This window comes from Buteo buteo, chromosome 9 (genome assembly GCF_964188355.1).
Source record: "Buteo buteo chromosome 9, bButBut1.hap1.1, whole genome shotgun sequence".
Classification (NCBI taxonomy): Eukaryota; Metazoa; Chordata; class Aves; order Accipitriformes; family Accipitridae; genus Buteo; species Buteo buteo.
Window position 1 is genome coordinate 22545444 of NC_134179.1, and position 22906 is coordinate 22568349.

Consider the following 22906-nt stretch of genomic DNA (forward strand, 5'->3'; position numbering starts at 1 on the left):
TGCTGAACCCAAAACACACCACCATACCAGCTCCTAGGAAGAGAATTAACTCTATCCCAGCTGAAACCAGGACAGGTGGGCGTAAATAATCCTTTCATTCATTCCCTCTGTGATGCACAGCTGGGCCTTACAGAATTTGAGGTCTCTGACGTACACATCTGCCTGCAGACCTGCCCTCTCACTAGCTGACATCAAATACATGTGACATCATGCACAAACCAAATTACAGCTCTAGTAATATCTGAATGAACAGACAGAAATCTGACACTTGAAAGTGATTCTTTGCTCCTTGAATCAAAACATGCTGAACAGGTGGAAATGCAATGTTTCAAACTTCTGAGGAATGTTACTCTTCTCTTTGCTAGTCCAGAGCTGCTGCCATGTGTGCCTCCTTGCTAGACTAAGGTGATAACAGGGGATACATTTAATGTGGAAGCCACTGCAGCCATCAGGCAGGAGTATAATCATTATAAAGTGTACACCGAGAACTGACAACACACTGTACAACCACAAAGAAACTGTATGCACTTAGGATCTGAAGTCCTATTGTAGGGTGGATGGAAGCTCCTAAGTCACTACCCGTCTTGAGGAGAGCACTACCTGAGATAAATTTAGATATGCTTATGCCAAGTTCAGCATTTTTCTCTCCTTTTGGGAGATGCATTAGGCAGAATTATGGTAAGCCACATAAAAGGCAAGGGCAACGTTGAAGTGCAATCAGTTTTTGAAAATGAAATAAAACCAGCTACCACCTCAAAACAAGTGCAGATTTTTTTTTCGCCAAAAAAGGTACGTTCGAGCGCCCGTGCAGGCTGGAGTCTCCCCTTCTCCCAAGCCCATCTGCTGCATCTCTTCCCCCGACTGGAAGGTGCGAGCAGCAGGGAGCTCAACTCTGCTGTCCCTGCCTGGACACGAGGGGTGGGCGGGCGGCCCCCCCCAAACAAGAGGAAAAAAAAAAAAAAAGAGCTGAATCATAGAAGTGCAATTGCCTCCGAGGTAAAAACCCCACATTTCGATGAATCACTCCGCGCTCCCACGGCTCCCGCCCGGCTCTCGCCCGGGGGAAGGGGAGGGCGCGCCCCGGCCCGCAACCCGCCGCCGCCTGCCCCGCGGGGAAAGGCCGCCCCCCGACCCCAGTGCCCACGCCACGCCAACGGCACCGGCACCCCGGCACGGCCGCCCTCCGCTCCCCTCCCTCGCCGACTCTCCCCGGCCGCCCCCGCCGGTGACTCCTCCCTCGCGGCCGCTGCCCCTCAGCCCGCCGGGGCGGAACCGGGCGCCCTACAAATCCGCCGCTCCGGCGGGGCCGGCGGCAACGCGGCGCCGGGAGGCCCCGGGGAGGAGACGCCTCAGACCGGCTGGTCCTGGCGGGGAGACAGGAAACTTCCCCGGCAGGCGGCAGGTAGAGGAGCCGCGTCCTCTTCCTCCGGCCGCTGCCCCGTCCCGTCCCGCCGCGGGGCTCCCCGTCCCGGCCGCCGCCTGCGGCTAGATCTGCCTACCGCCCGGCTGGCCCCGCCGGGCTCGTCCCGGCCGCCCCTCAGGGCTCCGGCTGCCGCAGCCGCCCCGCGGGCGAGGGGGCCGCCCCGGCTCCCGCCCGCCGCCCTCCTCCGCCTGTTGTCGGCCGCGTCCGTGGGGAGCGGCGGGAAATGGGGGGGTCGTTTCCATGGAGACGGGGCAGCAGCCGGGAGGTTTCGGAGTGAAACTTTGCCGCGGGCGGGCGGCGGGGGCCGTGCGGGGGGCCGCCGAGCCCCGGCGGCGCCGAGGGGAGCCGGTGGGGCGGCCGTGAGGGCGGGGGTCCCGCTCGGGGCGGCGCCGGGGGCGAGCGGCGCCCGGGCACCTCGCTGAGAAGCCGCCAAAGTTTTGCGCCGCGGAGCCGCCGCCCGCCCACGTCCCGTGTCCCCCCCCGTCCCCCCCGGCGGCTGCCTGACGGCCGTTCCCCCTCCGCGGCTCCCGGAGCCCGCTGCTATGGCACCCGCCCGTCGCCGCGGGGCGAGCAGGGGGAGGCTGCCTCCGGCTGGCCGTGAGGCGGCGGCGGCGGCGGCGGGGGGGCGCGCAGCCCCCGGTCGGCGGGCGTCCTCCTCCGGCCGGCAGTGACCGCCCCGGCCCCGCTCCCTGCCTGCTCGCCATGCCTCCCCCCGCCCGCCTCTCGCCGAGGACGGTGCCGGGGAAGGGCGAGGGGAGCCGCCGCCCTGTCACTCCCTGAGCCAGCCGCCGCCTCACCGGGGAAGCCCCATGTCCTCCGGGCGCCGCGCAGCCCCGCAGCTCGCCGCGCCGTGAGGGCGGCGGACGCCTCGCACCTCCCCACAGGTAAGCGGCGGGCCGGGGGCGGGGGGCGGGTGCGCGTGTGGCGGGGGTCTCCCCTTCGCCCTCAAACTTCAACCCGCCCGCAGCCGTTGTCCCTCCCCGGGAGCGGCGGGGCCGGGCCGGGGCCGTTCCTGCCGGTGGCGGCGGGGGGGAACGGGGAGACGCGCCCTTGCCCTCGGCGGCGAGGGGCAGGGTGGGAGCGGGGACGGGTAGGTGGGTTTTTCCCTGCCAGAAATGGACTTTCTGCTTCCCGAGCGGAGCGGGCTGGCGTGCCGGCGGCCGCCGCGCTCCCTGCAGCTGCTACACACTCTCTTTTGTCTGCGCTCGGGTCCGAAATACTTTACGTGCTGCCATCGCCTGCCCCGCCGGTCGGGAGCCCTGCCCTGCCCTGCCCTGCCCTGCTCTGCCGAGCGGCTTCCCCCGGGCTTCGCCCCCCTCGCCGCTCCCGCCCCGGCAAGTTTCCCCTTTGCCTTTATTTTCACAGAAGTTGGGTTTTCCTTCACCTTTGTTTGAGGGAAAAATGGTGGTGTGGTGGTGATCCGGAAGGGTGAGAGGCAGATGGGGAAGACGAGGGGGTTGCCCTAGTCCCTTGCGTGCAAACGTAACTCGCTGCTCAATAAATCGCCGATCGGGTAGACGTAAGCTTACGAGTGGGGCAGACTTTGAAACAAAAGTACCGCAAACAGCTTGGGTGCGTGGTAGATGCTCCTCATATCTCATCGACATAACCATTGTTAGTGTTTGCGCTTGGATTCAATACGCGTGCAGCTGTTCTGCAGATCTGGAATTGCGATAGCTGTATCTACTTGACACTTAAGGCTAATTGTCATTAACCACTGCTAGTCTATTTTATTTTATGCGATGGTTATGAAAAATAAAACGGGTTTTACTGTTTAAAGGCAAAAGTATCCCAACAAAAGTATTCCTTTACTGTAGCATTCTGTCTAACATGAACTACAAAATAACCTGTAGCAACGTAGTGGACTTCCACTTCATAATGCTTTTAGGACATGAGGACTATATTGTTCAATAAAATACTGTCAGCAAAGGTTTTGTCATTTTCTGGCTTACCCTGGTGCTAGATCAATACACTAGCAACTATTCTTTTTCTATAAGTAGATGGTGCTTCCAATCCATGTGATGGAAATGAAGTAAGTGTCCAGATAAGGAAAAAATGGACTGTGTCTTTCTTAGTTGTTTCTGTGCTGCTTTGCAGAAAGTGGGGGGCAAAAAGCCCATTTAAAACAGGAAATTATATTTCCATTGAATGTAACTTAAATTACTTGATAATGAAGCCAAAGGGTCTTTCAAGTTTGGAACATTTAATGTACCTCTTGTGTTGCCAGCAAATGTACCTCTAGCAAAATACTTGTTAGAAGATAATTATAAGACAATTTTTAGTAATTTGAAACATGAGTAACGATTAGATTTTTGTACTGAGCACGGAAAAACACCCTCACAGAAAAAGATGTGTGGTACTTAAATAGTAATTTGGAAAATAAAATCATATATAATTTATATTTTATTGGCATAGAGACATACTTTATTTGTTGCTCCTTTATTGGATTGCAACAATGATCCATATGAAAGTTGGAGAAGGAGTACTGATGCAAGAGTTCAGCATACTATAATTATTTTATTCCATGTACAGAAATGGTTTTGCCCAATATAACCTTGCTGGAATTGGAACAGAGCTTCATTTTTATGGAAGCTCTGTAATCAGATTATAAAAGGTGGGCTGTCTGAATTTAATCCTGTGAAGTATGGACTAAGCAACCCCTGCTTTGACAAAGCACTGAAATGTATGCTGACCCTCAAGCAGGTAAGTAGTTCCGACCTCCATTGCTAATGATGACCTAGGGTGCGAGTTCCTTGCACGTAGCAATAGGTCCAGTAACTTCAATGAAACTGTTCACTGGCTTAACTGCGTTGCTGGACCTTTCCTGGACCAAGCCCTCTTTTAACGTGTTCTGCTTCCGTTTCCTTGAATGCTGGGCATGTGACACAAAAGACCTGTGCTATACGCAGGTGCTCACCTCAGCCACATCTCATGGGTTGTATGTTGATTGACTCGTACCTCTCCTCGGGCAAAAGGGGAAAATGGAAAGTGAAAATTGGTTAAGGAGTAAGGTATGTGTATGGAACAGCAGGGGGAGACTGCTACTTCTTGTGCCTTGTTCAGTGTATTTTAGGAGCCAAAAATCTGAAATGCTGAAAATCAGCGAAAACTCCCACTAAGATTACTGAAACCAGACAAGGATATGATATAAAAAATATGAAACTAAAGGTTGCTGTCATGAATAGTTTCCTATTATTTTTTTACAGAAGAATGCTGTCAGTCTTGTCTATGATAGTGGTAGAGAATGTAGCAGAAATAAGAGGAACTTGATATCCTAGCTAGTGATGATGCCTCCATTTGATTTGGTGCCATTATGCTTTATAAACAGATCAATTACTTTTAGTCTACATGTTTGATCTTGTGATATGGGAACAAAGGGGAAATTGTGAATCATTTTCTAATGTGCAAGATTAGAGACTAGAAGTAGGATTAACTTGTGAAAACATAGGCATCTTGTGCCACTTTAGACACTAAGGTATTTCAGACCTCTGTATGGGGGGGGGGGGCAAACAGGGTCTAAGGAGAACCTGAACACTAGAAAGGCAGCCGAAGACCAGGTAGAATATCCTTTTAGATAATGTTTGTACTACAGCTCTACATAAAAGCCTTTAAGAGGACTTGAATCTGTTCTCCAAAACCTTGTTGTTAAGATTTCTGATGCTGCAGTATGATGGATGTGGGAAGACGTCCCAAATATGACCTTACTATCAGGATTTAGGGAGGTCCATTCTCGATGCCTGTTTACCAGCAGAATCTTTGTATTACTGCTAACTGGTGACTGCCTTTGAGTAACTCAAAGATACTCATCAATAGTTTTAAGAATTAGAAATCTTAGAGAAGTTTGACACGCATTTTGAAACACAGACGTGTACACTCTCAAAGCCCCCTAGAAATAAAAGGAAACTGCAGACAGTGCTTGAGTTAGTGCTTTCGTTTTAGTTAGTACTTTAGCTTTAAAATAAAAATATTGTGAGGAAAAATTTCTGTTTTTCTTCTTTACTGGGTAACTTACAACCTACACAATCTGTGGGTAGTTAGGTTCTTAGTAAGTGGACGGTTGATTGCATGGAAAGGTGAAATGCTGACAGTATCAGTGAATTAAGCTACTGAACAGATGTTTTGCACAGCTGTTATCCTACCCACTAGTTTTACTAGCTCTTGGGTGTCCACCTTTTGTGGAGTTTGTGAGAATAAATGCTGTTCTGAACTTCCGTATTGGGACTTTGGTCTAACTGTACAGCAAGAAGTCATTACTCTGTTCCACCATTAACCACTTCCACATAACACGATTCGGTACTGGGTGTATATATGTAACTGCTTTTCATGTAGGTGAATCTTGTCAGGAGCAGCTCAAGTGGACCTGATGACTGAACTTACTACTGAAATATTCAGATTATACTCGTCTCTTAGTATAAATGAAATTACGTTCTTCTTCCTGAACTTTATTACAGAATCAGTGATTTTAAACTTCATGATTTTGCCTAGGCAATTTTTCTTAAAAAGAAGGATTGGGGTTTTTTTGGTTTTTTTGCACAGCTAGCCAAATGAGATGGATATCCTATAATACAGAGCTACTTGAAGCCTTTTATCTGCAGCAGTAACAGAACATGTTTGTATCACTCAGTTTTCTTATTTTGGTCTTTTGGTGACAGAAATATTACAAAGAGTGCTTGGTTGTTTTTGAAAATGAATCAGTAACCAGCAGACCTGAGAAAGAAGGATGTTTTTCCTCAGTCATCTCCTCTGCTGTTCTGTTTCATGTTGGGGAAAGTTATTGTTCTTTTTTCTCCATGTTTCAGTAGCTAAAAAAGTGTGACAGGGAGGTGCAGGGCTACCTCACCAAAACTGGGCATCTGAGGAACATCGTCAGTGAGATGTAATGATGTAGCAGAGATTTTCAGGAAAATGGACTTGTGGAAAATGAAGCAATGATCTACCTTTTTATGTATAAACTCTCTGAAAAGTCTTAGGAAGACTGTAAGACAGTTGCCACTTTACTCTCTTGTGTCCGTTTATATCAACATCTTGTTATTATTTATATCCCACTGGAATTTTAGTCAATTGTTGCTTTTGTTGGAAGTGTGACCATTTTCCTCCAATTAAAATATGTAGAAACAAAGGACATTTTTCTACATTGTTTTTTAATTCTACCCCACTGAGCTAAATGATGAAACTCTTACTGAATCAGAGAAACTAGGATTTTGTAGCTGCAATGAAATATGCTGTAGATACATACAGTAACCAAACAGATTTTAAAAATCACAAGAGATGTAAAATACAGCATAGGTTACTTTTCAAAGCAACTAATTTACAGACAAAGAACTAGAGAGGAATAATGTCTTTTTATATGAATTTGTTTGTTCTTTGCTGTTTCACAGAGACAGTTGGACTGAGTATCCCAGTGCTAGGGTTTTAAAACCCATCAATAAAAATTGCTAAAATTTGAACGTGTGTTAAAACTGCATACTTCTGTAATTCACTCTGGCTGTAAAATGGGAAGGACATTTTCAATGAAGCGTTGATACCGTTGGGTGCTAATACCCTATGAGTTCTGACAGTTGGTTAGTGGCACTTAAAGTAGTAGAGGTTTGTGCTTTGATGCCTGTGACCTATGCTGGGACCTGTAGCATTAGCTCAGAGAGTGGATATGAAATGAAAAAAAGCTTTTTAGAGCTTTCCAATGATAGTCACACTGCTTGCTTCCCATAAAGGGGGGAATTCCAAAAGTAATTTTAATTTTTGTTGATGTAAACCACCATCAAAGCAGATTAATTGGGAGGCAGTTAAAAAACTTCACTTATTATATTGAATTTGGTGTGATAGTGGTAACAGCAATAGAATTTGATATTTTTTGTTGTTTTCACATTCTCCATCTGAATGTGTCTGAATAAAAGGCTCTACTTATCTGTAATCAGTTGCCTATTGTTGAAGAACAAGTGTGTATCTAATTAATTTTATCACTTATATTTTGCTATGTATTAAATGAAAAAAAAGTGCCATTACTTGTCCATCCATCTAGTTGCATATGTAAAATGGCAGCTCAAAGCACTGGAGTTTTCTCTCTCTCCTTTGTGTAATTCAAAGTAACAAAGGCACATCACATTTTAAAATACACAGGAAATATACAAAAAAGGTATGTTGTCATTGAAAGAAGTTCCACTTACTCAATTTTTGTTTGCCATTACCGAAAAGCTTCTACTTATGATTTGTTAGGATCCAGTGTGAGAGAAACTACAGATAAATGAATAGCTCTGAGTTGTTAGGATATTAAACCATTTTTCTCTGTACTGGAAAATTCATAATCAAGAATTATGTTGTATTGGTAGTGCTTGCCCTTCTTCATACAAGTTGGCAGGATTGTCAAGGAAGCATATTCTAGCCTAGCAATTGACTTGATCCCATTACCTATATTTTTAGTTACATTCCTCTCTCTGCACAGACACTATCTATTACTCTCGCTCAAATATGGAATTTGACATGTATTGACATTGTAATGAGATGTACATTTAATGTATTCCTTCATGAAGAGGGATGAGAGCAGCATCATGTCTTGGGGCAGCATTTTGCTGCAGCAGACAAGCCTTCCTAAGGAAGTATTCCTTGGAGCACGCAAGGTGTACATAACTTAGCTGCTTTAGCTTCTCTCTTTTGCATGATCTTGTGCTAGATGGACTTGACGCATAAGGTATGAGGCAGCCTGCTGAACTCAGAAAAAAGAGATGCACCATGGTGGGGTTGTTGGAGGTCAACTGAATAAACCTGATACAGTGTCTGAGACTTGGCGGGTGTGTACTTCTTGCTATAAATTACTGTGTATTTAACAGTTGGCTTGTTTCACCTTGTATGACTACATTTCTGTAGGAAGGAGAAGTTAAATGACAGCTAACAGACAAAAAAGAACGAGGAAGAAAGCAGGGGAGAAGGGAAAGTGGAAAAAAGAGCAAATGACAAAAGAGAAATATTGAAGAAAGAAAAAACAAGGCAGAAAAAGGATGAGATATAATAAGTTGCATTTTTAAGGATGAATGATGCTACATTCAGTGTTATAAACAGAAATAAACTCAAATAATGAATAGAAAAGTAAGACCAAAAGATATGGTGGTGTTTCTTTTTTGAAGCATTCTCATCTTTTTGGTCTGGAAAATGAAGAGATTAATTCTTGTCTCCCTGACGTGCATTTTAAATGATTTGTCTTTGTTGTGTATCAAAGTACAATGCTCTGCAAAAATGATGTTAAACACTTCTTACACAAGATACACTGTAAGCAAATCAGTTCAAACAGACATATGAAAGGAGAGGGAGCTATGGCCTATAGTTTGCTTACAAAGATAAAAACTGCATTTTTAAGTACTTGCAAGTTAGGTGAACTGTTGTTTCCTTTGCAAACAGACTAATGCTCTGAATCCAAAAGTTAGCACCATGCAGATCTTTGTAATCTGTCATTGTCTCGCAGAAGACTAGTGAGCACAATAAGCGCGATGGGGACTTCCTTCAAAGTGGTGGTTAATTAAGTGGTATTTATCAAGTGAATACTTAGCTATCATACTTGCACAGATTTTTCTTTCTGATATGTTTTCCCTATGTCTGTGTTAGGAAACTAACGAGGCAAAGACCTGTTCTCTGGCCATGAGGCCGGCCAGGGTGGTCTGTCTATGTGCAGGTGTTAAACCGTCTTTGAGATGGTCACATCCAAACTGCCTGCTTGGAAGTAGCTTCTGGACTCAACTAGCTAAATGCCTGAGAGGGTGCTAACTGACCTCCGCCACAAATGCCCCTGGCATCCTTCTGGTAGTGTGAGAGACATGGTGGAGTCCCACTGCTTGGGCCCATGCCTGGGCACAGCAGCTGGTACTGGGTACTATAGATCCATTACTTGCTAAAATGTTCTTCCATCTCATCCCAAACAATCTTATTACAACAGTCCTAACACACATGGATTTGAAATAGGAGTAAGATATTAAAAGTTATCTTTGGAGGCCATTGACTGCTAATGACATTAAAAGAAATCTGATGTCAGTTTGCTGTCACAGTAGTAACCTTGGTATTATGGAAACTGGAATTTGGAACATGATGTTTGGATACACAAAATATGTGGAATTGGTGGAACATACTGGGCCACTGTACTCCCAAATGGATTACAAGGGATTTACCAAACAAGCACAAAGTTGCACACGAAATAAATCTCTAGCTGGCAGTTCCTTAATGTCACAATTATTGGCCTGGTAATAATAGCCTGGTACAAAAATGGCTAGCAAATATTTATAATAAACATCCAGAGTTTGAACGGACTCTTCTTGGGAAGTAATGGCTTGGCTATTAATACAGTTTATAGACTTTAGAGCAGTAGAATCACTTTGCATTAATTCATTGCCAAAGTGCTTTCCCCAAACCCTTCTCATGACCCTTGCAAAGTATTTGCTTTGCTGTTTGCCAGGAAGAAATTTCTTTTCAAATTACTTTGCAGACGCCTATTCTGAATTTATTGCCATTCTTTTTCTAATTCAATTTTATTCTCCTAGGACATGGCCTCATTAACTGGTGCTGGTGGTGGGATATCTGCAAGGTCCTACATACGTTGCTGGAGTATAGTTCAATAGCCTATATTATATTAGAAGGACACAAGTCACTGTTTTCCAGTCCAAGCTTGCAAACAATACGCATACCAATGAAATTACACACAGAAGCGTTTACTGGTTAAGGACAAGCAATGTCGTGTTTCACAGAACTCTGGTTTGTAATTTTTCATTGTCCTATTGGCTGTAGAGTTGAAATGGTAATGGAAAACAGGTTATAGCTGAGACTGTGGTTCTTTTTTATTTTAGTTCTTAATGTTGTGAATTTTTTCATTTAGTTAGATTTATCTCACCACCCCCCCCCCCCCCCCCCCCCCCCCGTGGAATTTGGAGATTATGAATAGATGGCATTGTATACATTATGTAATTCCTGTAAAAGAGGTAATGCTGTCACAGAGTCAGAACTAGACTATGAGAGGATGGGCCCAGATGAAGTAATATAGCTTTCTGATAATGCTTTCTAGATAATTTTACCAATGTATTCTTGTTCTGCCTTCATAACATACAAATGCAGTATTATTGTTGTGCTTTGTAACATGACTTCATGACATGTGAAGTTAATTGCTTTTCCTACTTTCTCCAAAGAATTTTGGGAATACTTAATCTTTGTTTTTATGACCATTTTTGTCAGTGTGCACGTTACTAGGTATTTACCCTGTGTTAGGGAAGGCAACATCCAAAGGGAGAACCTGGAGCAGAAAATGGTCTGTGTGATCCTTAGTTTCTGCAGTCCTTCCTTCCAGAATCTAGACCTAGTCTCAGGCAAAACTCTTTATCTCTTTTACAGAATATTCTAATTGTTACTAGACACAGTTTCATTCTGAATAAGGCTTATCATCTGTGGTTTTCAGGTTTGAGTTTAGGAGGTAATTTTCAGCCCAGAATATTGAGTGCTTTGGAAATAGGCCTAACACATGGCTTAAAACTCGAGAAGCCAATATCAGCATCACCCACAGGTTAAATATGCTTTTGTTAAACCTTGTGGCTGAAGAGATGGACTTTAGAATTCAGTTCCAAGCTTTTCTTCCTAACCTAGCTATTCTCGCTTTACAGTTGAAGAAGCATCTACTGGGGGAAATGGGGAGGAAAAAGAAAAGAAGGAAGGTCCACTACAGCAAGCTATGAATTCATGGGCGGGGGGAGAGAGAGAGGCTGGTTAAACCAGTCTGGAACAGAGATGGCCCATGGAGAGGGTGCTGATGTTATGGAAATTTGGATTGGAAGATTTTTCTGATGAGTCATTTGCTCTGGAATTAGTCGAGGATGTTGCCTTTCAACAGTGAGACTGTGTCTGGGAATACCCATATTCCCAAGAGCATGTGGCTGAAACTCTTCTGGTATTCAGGAGCTTGGGGCTTCTTAGGTTAGACCTGGTGCTTAGAGGTCTGGTAATGTTTATTGTGTGGATTCTTCTATTGCTTTATATGAATAATCTTCTTGTGTTGTGCTTAACTGCCTGCATTTGATTCAGTTGCACACATTCAGCAGCTCTGTGCTGTACAGAAAACTCACAGAAACTGACAGTTTACACTTTCATAAAAAATTGTAGGCAAGCACAGTTCAGTCCTTGACAACTGCAGGACTGTGTATGTAATGATATTGTGAAGGCAGAATGTGGATAGAAAGGAAGATAGCTCAGTAGTACAGCAGCAACCACAGACGTTGATTATTCTATAGGGGCCAGACTGTATTTTTGCAGATAATGTCTTAGCCAAGTAGTAGGGAGACTCTTAATCTGAATAACTGGAAGTATGAAAAGTGGGTCTTACCATGTAGTGTGACTAGAAGTACGTGTGGTATTAATACCATAACACTGTTTTCCTTCTTGTCTTTCAGTAAATCCACAAGGAATGATGAGACCAGGCATTGGCATTTGCCATGGTTAGCAATTTAGAAGAGAAAACATATTGTAGGGTTAACGCTCAGGTCTTCAGCAGTGACAGCAGAAACTTTGACATACAGCAGTAAAAGGGCCCTAGAAAAGGGGTCTGATCTGCTTTTGTGCCTCCTGTTCTCCAGAAGTTTGTGGCTTTTGAACTGTTTGCAAACACTCAACTTAAAAGCTTTTCTAGCAACAACTGCATTGCACTGAAAGATTGCCCTTAGCATGGTCATGTGCATGTTTGTACTGCTTCCTGTCTGCCTTTTGACCATACTTCTGCCTTTTAGACTGTGATGTACTTGGCAATGTGCTGTGGGTAGTGTGTCCTGGGGGTATGTTCCAGCCGAGCTCCAGCCCATGTGTGCTGGTTCACAGTATGGAAGGTAGGCAGAGGAGGAAGGGGTATTCACAGCAGTCGTTGTGATGAGCGCTAAGTTCGGGTTTTCAAGATTCTTCTTCAAGATCTTGAGGCAGTTTGTTTTCAAAAGCTGAGGTTTTGAGCATGTAAACACATGGACCTTGAAGTTAAGGTGCTGGGCAGGTTTCTACAATTCCTTTGCCTAAAATCCCATCTTGATAGGAAATTATCTTCTCAAATGGGAACATGAATGAGATGAACGAGACAGAAAATGTCTAGAGATCCTACTTGATTACTGTTTTATATGCAGTGAGGTTTTCCTGAAAAAAAAAAAAAGAAAAAGAATTTGAGATTTGGTCAAAACAATAGAAATGGTTTAAAAAGCATTTAAAATCACTTTCACATACATCACGTGTAAAACCATGTGGCTGTGATTAAACAAGCTCATTGTGTGCAAAAGCGAGAGGATGACTGTTGCTGAATATAACTTGCTTTACACAGATTTTTCAGAAGAACCATCAGTCATAATGATCAAACTGTAAAAACAGAAAATATGAGCTACAGCAGAGATCTGAAAAACAGCCAGAGAAACCATCCTGGGTTTTATCAAAAACCAAAAGATTGTACGACTTCTTGTCATGGCTTTGAGAGAATGATAGAATTGAAGCTGATGAATGGCTTGTGTTAATAATTTTATATTTGGCTTGTGTTTTAGTTTCAGGATACTTTATTGTCAAATTTTTTTGTTGCTCATTCTCAGTATGGGTTTTGTTTGTTTTTGCTGCGTATTTATAGCGCAGCAACTCTCTCCATTCTGTCTGCATAGTTCATGAAGTGGGAGCATGAAAAAAGCAAGTCTATGTTGCCAAGCTAGTATTGCATTATTTGAATGTTTATCTGAATCTACTATGGATCTTCTGGCTGATCTGACAGTAATTTCTGTTTTTCTCAAGTAAACCTATCTTTTCCATATATATATAAAAATAAATACAGTCCTGGGAGGAGAGTAGGGAGTTTATGGAACTATTTCCCTTCTTTTTGTGGAAAAAAAAAATAAATCAGGTAGTGGATTTGCCTCATATCGAGGCTTGTAGGCCCTAGTTTTGTTGTGTGCTTCAAAGAATAGCAGTAGAAGCACCTTAATGATGTAGCCCTACTTTATGATGTGAACCCAAGCCACCCCTGTATTGCATAGATACAGACAAGATACCAGATTGTAGTACAACATGTAAGAATCTCGTGGACATGATGTTATGTGAAAGGTTTGATAACAGCTGACTTACTCCATTCCTCTCTGAAATAGTACTTTAAATCCTTCAGTTTTTTTGTGTCCCTGCAATGCTCTCTCCTCTCTTTATTTGTATTGTAGGATATCCATCCTCTCCTGCTTTGCATTACTTCTCCCTTTTTGCTTTTTTCCTACATCAGAGCAGCAAATGCTTTGGGAAGCAAATGGTATTTAGATTTGCTTATATCTAGGGCACACACAGCCAGGAACTGCATACAGGACCACTGAACAACTTCTACAAAGTTAATTTTTAGAGCTGTATAAATTACACAGGTCAGCAAAGACGTAAGAATTTGGATTCTGCTATCATTACTCACATTTCACATCAATATAAATCCTTGATTTTAATGGATGTTTTCATATATGTCACAAAACTGGTGGAGGGTTAGTTGTTACAGACTGAGAATTGGATGATGCAAGTCAAAAATTGTCTTCTCCTGCTGTGATCTCAAGAACACTGTAAAAAAGATTGAATTATTCTTGTTTGCTTACTGTTGCTCTGGTAGTGTGGTGACATCCTGACCATGTGAAATCAAGGCAGAATTCCTATGTATTTCAACAGGGTTAGGATTTAATTCAGTATGTTAGGTAGTCATGGACCTAGTGCTGGTTCTTATATAGCCCAAAAATCTCAAAGATGTTTTCTGTGAATCATGCCTTTATTACACAAGCAAGCCAAAACAGCTCTCAGGAGCTGGAAGGGGTTTAGTTCAAAGCCATGACAATCAGTTTCAGCTAATAAGCTGCCATCCTGGAAATCCCCAAAGCCTTCCAGAATGTGTTTTCTGCGAAGAAGACTTTCTAGTTTATCTAAGTCACGTTAAGGTGGTATTTTTGTTGTTGTTTTCACATCCCTAAACATATACTTTTATCAGCTGGATTTTAAAATGTCTGTCTTTGAATTTCTAAATGATCTCTAACATGCCTGAGTAGAATGAACTTTGAAAGTAGAAGAGATTTTTTTCCATAATGGAGAAGATGTCTCTTCCAGTCCAGGAGATGCACTTTTTAGAGAACTTCTAGAAATGCCTTAACACAGATATGAAAGACTTTCTGAGGCCAGTAAACCTCAGGACATCAGATGTTCATTCTGCAAAAAGCTGGCCATTCATGAAAGCCCATATCCCTCACTGCAAAAACAGTAGTAAAATCTCAGTAACCTTTACGTCCCAGTGTGCTTGAGCAGTAAGATTGGAATTGTAGGAAAGGTTATATGAATGTGCTGAGAATTTACTTTCTTCTGGTTCTGCAGTCCCATCTGCTGGGGTGGGAAACACTGTATTTTCTGCCTCTTACTATGATCTGACCTGCTGCTTTGTATGACATAAGGCTGTGAGAGTAAGAGGTCCGTGCCTAATAAGGCTCCTCTCAGAATACACTCTGATAGCTGTTAGCTGCATTTTGGAGAAAACTTACTAAGTTCTTTCATCTACTCAGTAGTGTTCATTGATCCAGAAAAAACCTCCCTCCCAGGTTCAGATGTGAAAAGAAGCAGCTGAGTGTGCATGCTTCCATTGGCATGGAGTCACTGGGGACTGAACTGCCAGGCTGAGGTCTTCATTGTCTCTGCCATAGGTCAGAGTTTCAGCAGCTGCCAAGGCAAATTTGGGCTTGCTGTGAATTTTGGTGCTTGTGAATCATTAGGCTTAAAGTGTCTCATATGAAATGGGGTAAGAACAGCCAGTTGCTTAAGCAGTGTAAAATCTGTTGCATTCCTGTGCTGGACAGTTTGTACCATTAATGTAATTGAAACATCAGTATTAAATTTGTAGTGCATTTCTGAGCTGTTTTAAATGCAGAGTTGTACACCTAAAGTTTATACAACAATATCTAGAAATAATGTATTCAAATGGTAATGGTCTTGCTGTAGAAGCACAGGCATAAGAATCTGATGATGAGGGTTTTGCCAGAGGTAGTCTGTGACTCTGGAGAGCTTGCCTGACCCTGCCTTCCTGGAAATGCATAGGCACCTTGTTCCCATGTTATTTTTATCCCTTTGGAGAATATGATTTTTAGTGATTTCCTTCAGTTTGCCTATCTGCAAAATGGGGATATTTCTATGGGTGGCTTAACACTCATAAATACACATGAGGAATTTTTGAGATATTTGAATGAAAGGTGCTATGCAAAATCAAATCAGTATTATATACCCAGAGTGAAAAGAGCTCTATGAATGTTGGTGCCTGAGCAGAATCATTAATGGTAGAAGACATCTTAATGCACCAAAATGTATTGGAAATTAAAATATTGAAACTGAAAATAAAATAACAATTGAAATTGGAAACATTTCTAACAGTGAGAAAAATTAATTCTTAAAGTATCTGCTAAGAGCTGAGTTGTCTCTCTTAAAATCAACACTAGCTTTCTGAAATGTCTAACTCAAGGACTTACAGGCTTGATAGAGAAATCAGAAGTGAATTTCCTGGGTTATGTATGCAGCATGCAGACAACAACTATCTTTTCTGGCCTAAAATATCCATGCATATATATTTTTTTTTTGGTGGAACAGTCATATGTTTTTGGCTAAATAGTGCTTTTCTCTAGAGGGATTTAAATTCCATCAAAGCTATTACTTTAAAATGTATAATGTAAGCTCGTTATTTAGACAAACATAATGGCCTAGATGTTTATTTTAGGCAACTCTCTCCAGCCGTATTGATAAATAGATGTTAGAGAGATTGGATGTGGTACTCCAGCACGCAGCTCCGTAGATAAAGTTTAGATTGCACATGCTCGGTGTAGTGAATGGAACAAACGTGTCTAAGTAGGAGTAAAATTCTGCAGACACACCATGCCTTTAATGCATTATTTGTGTGTGGCAAAATTAGGGTTGGTATTGGTAAGCCTGCCTAGCAAAATTCAGTACCTTGTGGTGATACCTGAGCTAATATGGGCACCAGACATGAGATGGCTGTTACATGTGTGCTCTAGATGAGCTGGTCCAGGTATCTCCATGTAGGACTGGGTTATTTACACAAACCGTGTGAATTCAGGAGCGGTTGTCACACTGCGAGTTATAAGGAGCGAGGTTTAATGTACAATACTGCATACAAGCAATTTGGTAATACTCTTGATGGCTTCAACAAAGACTTGAATCATGTGTCTTATATGGCACACATGACTAGATCATTTCAGCACTTTCTGAACTGTTCCTAAGTTGAAATAAGTGTTTTGTCTTCCTTTGCAGTTTATAGGAAAATAAACGTGAATTGCATACCTGATCTAACTTTGGAGTTAGTGGTGGAGGTCTCTTCCAGCCTAAATTATTCTATAGTTCTGTGATTTAAGAATAAGTGGTTTTGCTTTGTATGCATGTAAGAATGAGTCTGCACACTTCAGGGCCAAGTAGTTGGGACAGATATGTATAGTTGGAGGCATTCCAGATGTGCAGGAGTCTGTAGACACCCTTACTGGCTGTGGAGATGAGGTCCACTGTCCATATCACACTTCTCTGACTTTTGCCCTGCCTGAATTCCTGGTTGTGTGTTGGCTCAGCAGGTCACAGGGAAAGCCTGAGCCTTACTTCTCCTGGGAATTGAAGGAATAGCCCAAAGGTGGGTACTCCTCTTGTGTCTTAAAACCTCCTGTTAGTGGAATGTGATTTTTTTCATGCCCAGTGTTAGCTAATATTGCCAGAAGTCCACCAGGGCTACCTTTCCAATAGTTTGTGGACAGATGGAGCATCATGTGTGGTCTTTGTATTAACTCCATATCCTGGCTTGACTTCTGACTATCAGGAGGTATCTGCCAGAAGGAGGCAATAGCTAACTGCTTGTCTTGTTTTGGAAAGAGTATTGGTCAGAAAAACAGTTGGTTACTAGTGCTGGGCCCATTCCATCACTAACTGCCAGGCTAGCTTTTAATGAAATAAATCTGTGATGAAATATTTAAGAGTATGTTTTATCATCACAGTATCAAGCATCAGAGATTTTGAGTGACAAGGTTCTGTACTTTCATGAAATTTTGGGGACGAGTCTGACTGGGGAGGCAGGGAGATGCCCTGTCTGCTATAGGGCTAGATGGGAAGTTTGCCCTGGAGGGGGGGATTCCACATGCAGGCCAGTCAGCGAGGAGGCTCTTTCCTTCCCAGGGGAAATTGCCCTCTGAGCTGGCTAGCACCCCTGATAGCTCTGTGCCTGGAAGGGCACCCGAAAGGAAGAAATGTCACTGTAAGAGGCTGCCTTTCCTCCTGCCTGTGCTTCTTAGAGGCAGCTTCTGTTGGCTGAGTTGCAGTTAGCTTTGTCTCCTGGTAAGCCTCAGGTGTGGGATTTGGAGATTCTGTCCAAGGCACCGATGAGGATGGATCATATTTTTGGAAGAAGGGCATTATGACATTTGTGTGTTGTTCTTGATGAGGTATTGGACTGTTCCTGTTGGCAGACTTGGGAGAAGGAAGGTTAGACATGCCAATTTTTCCCAAACAGAAACAAATTAGATGACAGTGTGGTCTGGATAACTGTGAATGATGTATTATTTTTAAACATACTTAATACCTCTAGTATCTCATGCAAATACTATCTCAAATAAATACTTAGCTTAAGGAGAAATACATACTTTCATAAGCAAAATAACACTTTGGCTATTTTAACAAAGAATGTAAAAAATACAAGCCACAGTGTTTGTGAAGAAATTGGTTTGGCATGTTTATGGGATAATTAACCAGTTGAAAAAGTTTGCAGCTGCTGATAGTACTATGAAGGAGAATTACTGCGTTGCTTGCATGTTTGCAAGGTTAGAGCAAAGTGTGGGTAATATCTCTCACTTCATATTCATTCATGTTACAAAGCAACACATGATGTGGTAGTCTCAAAGAATCATTGAGAGTTTGCCTGTTAATTTCAGTGGGACCAGAATTTCAAATGCATACTTAGATAGCATGAATGATTTGTTCATTCTAAAATTCTCGTTTGCTACCCAAAACTCTCAGGGACTTCACCAAAGCTTTTGTGTTTGCAGAGAGTCTAGAGCGGGGCCCGAAGTCTGATTTTCACGATTTAACATGAGCAAACTTTGTTATTGTTCAGATTCATAACTCAATATGGTTGAACAGTTCTTTTTCTGACATATCTGAGAAAGGTTGACAGAATGTTATGTGAAACATTCAAAATTATCCCCATTCTTATTTAGGTGGGTTGGTTAATAATGGAGAACGTAGGTGTTAGTCTGCAAAATCTGTATTGTATAAAGAAAGGTTTTGTGATCATTTTTTCTTTAAATGGTATTTTACAATTTTGGGCAGAACAGATCATTGTTCTTTTTTTGTGTGTGTTTATCCTGTTCTTTCATGTTATTGCAGAGTCTGAACAAAAATTGTCATTGCAAAACTGATGTCCCAGTTACATTATACCAACAGTCTGCTTAGAATTTGTATGTATGTAAGGAGTTGCAGGTTTTCAAATAACCAGTTAAAAATATGAATATCACCATTGCTAAATATTCTTCCCCAATGTCATTTAGAAGTCAAGCAAACAGCTTTTAGTGAAGTACTCACAAAAACATCAGATGCAGGACTGCCCTGTTCCATAAAAGCCCTAAGTTATTAAAATCTGGCAAACTTACAAACAAGAATTTACAGAGAAAATAACTGGACAACTGGTTAACTTGGCAGCATTTTAGCTGGACTTTGGAAAAGGAAACCATTTCCTTCACAATGATACAGAATACAATGTATCACAAAGTTAGACAGGAAAAGCCATTGAGAATGGTAATTTTATAATTTCTTGTGGTCTGTGGCAGAATCAGCTGGAACTGCTGGACCAGATACTGTCAAGCCATCATATTTCATTCTCATACCCATCACGTAGTTAAAAGACCAGTTCAGTTCTAACCATTATAAGTTGCAGGCTTAGATTATCTTTTAAAGCAAAATATTTAAAAATAATTTAGACCTACAGCTACCTAGTTAGTTCTAAATTTCATCTTTCCTGCAAACCAAAGGTGTCAGTGCAGTGTGAAGTACAAGAAAAATACTGAGGAAGCACAATGTCTTTGGTGAAAAATGTCAGCAGGTAGAAGACAAGAATTGCCAAAGAATGACAGATGTTCATAACCTTTTCTTCATTATAACGCTTAGGGAAAAGAAGGTGGGTCATACTCTGTATGCATTTTTTTCGGTGAACTATGGGAGGTTTCATGCTCAGTTTGACTTTAACTGCAAAAGCCCTTCAACTGGAGTATATCTAACTAGTGATCATTAACAATGGTTATATTTTAAATTGAGATGCTGATAGGGAAAGCAGGAGATTTTACAGAGAGGACATCAAACAGCTTTAATATGGAGACCTCCAAATTTTTCATAATAATTTAAAAATATACATTTGAGGTCTACTTTTATGTAGGTTTCCTGAAAATCTAAGAATGCACATAATTTAAATATTTTGACAATTGCATACTCTAGTCCTTCATTTATCTGTTAGTGAATTACAAGGTTTTATAGTCAGATACTTTGACTTAATACACTTTCCCAAAATTTAAGTTAATGTCAAATCATTACAAAATAGTAAGTGGCCTGCAGTGGACCTTGCATAAAGATCTTCCCCTAAAACTGTTCATTTTGTATTCAACTTGATCGTATATGTTTATAAGGAATTAGCCTCTGTCAATCACACAGAGCCATGCTGAAAGACAACTCCCTCTGGATGAATGTGGAGAGGAAGCACTGGCTCTCAAAATGTGAGGACAGACATAAGGACTAATTTTCTCTTGCTCTTTCTTTAGGATGCAGCTTCCTCAGACAAATGGCAAACCTTGATACCACTGCGTGAAGGGCAGGGCTATTAGTTTTCATGAGCCCTTCAGCTAATAGCTAGCTGTTCAAAACAAAGTTGGTTGTGTCTACACATTGCAATGTCAGAAATTTTGTTATCTACTTAACCAGCATCATGCCATCTGGAGAAAGTAGCACCTCTGCAGAAAGAAATAGAAAAGTGATGTTGCATCCAAGGCAGTAGGATCCGCTTCTTTGCTTTCAAGGCCCAAGCTGGCACAGTTGCACAGTGCTTTGTTTTGGATTTTGTTAGCTGTAGCTCAGAGTTCAGTTTACTTCATTGCATGGTGTAAGTATGCCCAGCGGCTGCAATTCTGGCTGATAATGAAAGCGGAGAAGACTCTTCATGGTCTCCACAAAAGATCCTGCGTCCCTATTCAAAGGCCGGACAACAAAGAGTATCCAATGATTGTTGTAAAAATGCTATTTATGTTGTAAAACCAAATATTTTGTAATATATGTTAGCTTTACAGATAAAACTTCTGATTTTATCTGAAAGTAGTAATTTAGTCACTATTTTTTATTTATTGAGATCTTCACATTCACTGAATTTTAGTACATTTGTACTAACGTACATGTGTACAGTGTACATTAGTATAGGTACACTAAAGTACATTTTATTTATTTCCGCTTCTGTAAAAGCTATACCACTGCGCACTTATAGCATACATTAATTCAGTATGGCTTCTTTACGATTTAAAGGTACTAATGATTATGATTCATCTTTACCAGAAAATCTGTCCAGTGCTGCACTGAGTGAAACTCTTAAGGTCTGGGGACAAATGAGTGAGTCATGAAGTAAAAGAGAAGCAGGGAGAGCTAAGGAGAGCAATGAGAATCCAAAGTGAGCTAGTATTTTCATTAAGTCCTTGTTCTCCCTGTAATGTAATCTCCTTTTACTTGGTCATATTTTTTTACATGTGGTCTACTTTGTAGTGCACACATGTAGTGGACTTCAGTGGTTGCTTTGTCTTAAGGCTGCTTTGGATGAGGCCTTTACTGTCACTCTGAAACAGAAAATGTTTCTGAAGGAAGATGAGGCAATGGTTCACTAGAAATGTCAGGGTATCTTTCTAATAGTCAGCATTGTAGAGTGACTTTGATAAAAACTAGCAGATGAGTTTTCCTGGTTCCTCTATAGAAGCGAGGAACTTAACCAGCCCTATTTCCAGGACCTGAACATGTATGCTAACATACTGACAAATAATCTACCAAAGAAAGACCAGGCTTTGTTTCAAGAGAAGGCTGGGAGCAAGCCAAAATAAGGCTTTTAGTGTACAGAAGCATATGACAAGCCTAGATTAAAAAGATACTCACAGAAAATATTTTTCTCTGTGGTCATACCATACTTAACTGCAGTCAGCTGGCTAAGCATGAAAATATACCGCTGAATGCACCTTTCAATTAATTTTAATATGAGGAAGAACTTCTCAGGATAGTTGATGTGCTGTAATAGTGAAAATCTCGGGGGAGTTTAGGGGAGCTACAATAATACTACATTTGGTGGAAGCATATGCACAGATGTGCCTTCAGGAGGGAAGGAAGGGGCTTGTTCTCTGTAGTCACCACAGTTAGGTGAGGTAAAGGCAATGGGGGGGTCATAGTCATTTTTTTTGTTGGTGTGTTTTGGTTTTTTTTTTAAATTGAACATAATAGGAAAACAAAAAGTATAAAGAGGTGAGGAAAATTAATGCATGTAAGGTGTAAGAAACAAATACTGCTCTTTGAGATGTGGACTACTGTGTTTTATTTTTATAGCAGGTGGTACTGAAAGGTCCTGGTTGGTGAAGGAGCTTGTAGGTGCCATGGTCAACTGTGTATGACCTGCTGCTAATAACTTAAGACCTGAACTATTTTCAGAAGTTAAAAATGGAAGAAACTTTACACAGAAGGACTACTTTTAAAAACAGTTTTTCAGCTTTTTGGCCACGTGTCTCCTATTAATTCATTCTGACTGGTTAAAGTGTCAATCCTGAAAATAAACTAAAATAAAAGCTTAGAAAAATCATACAGCTCATGTTGATAAGCAAAACCATATGAAATTACACATATGATTAGATCTTCCAGTTTCCATGGAATGACAGAATTTTTCCCCACCTGCCAAACAGTAAAGGGAAAAGCTGTAGTACTCTGGCCTCAGCTTTACATATCCTTGCCAGTTCTAGCAGCTGTTAGTTGCATAAAAAATCACACTGATTTTAATGGGGGGAATTCCAGGATTTAGGTGCACTAAAGGCATTTTCTTTCAGAACAAATTCCACATCCAACTTGTAAGATTATAATGTTATTTTGCATACAAGGTGCAATAACTGAAGAATTTACTGTAAAAGTTTTGTGACCTTAAAGTGAAGAAGAAAGTGCAGGTAAACAGATGTTTACAAATCAGGTTCTCTGTGGAAGTTTATGCTAAATTTGTAAACATAAAGCATACTTTTGTCACTATAGAAATGATCATTTAAGTTCCCATAATTGCTGTGGGTACATTAAAATGAGTCTTTTACTTTGTAGGGTTATGAAAAGATCAGCGTTTTTAAGTTCCACAGTAATTATCATCATATTGTTTAATAAGCCAATTTAATGCTGAAGCATGAATGTTTAAGAATGAATAACAAGACT

General features: G+C 41.7%; 1 protein-coding gene across 1 annotated transcript in view; it reads left to right on the top strand.

Annotated features, from left to right (window-relative positions):
• Nucleotides 1–838: 838 nt before the first annotated feature.
• Nucleotides 839–22906, top strand: part of TMEM200A (transmembrane protein 200A) — a 57170-nt gene continuing 35102 nt past the window's right edge. The window contains exon 1 of the mRNA XM_075035714.1: nucleotides 839–2307. The gene's annotated coding sequence lies outside the window, so the exon portion shown is untranslated. The remainder of the gene's footprint in view (nucleotides 2308–22906) is intronic.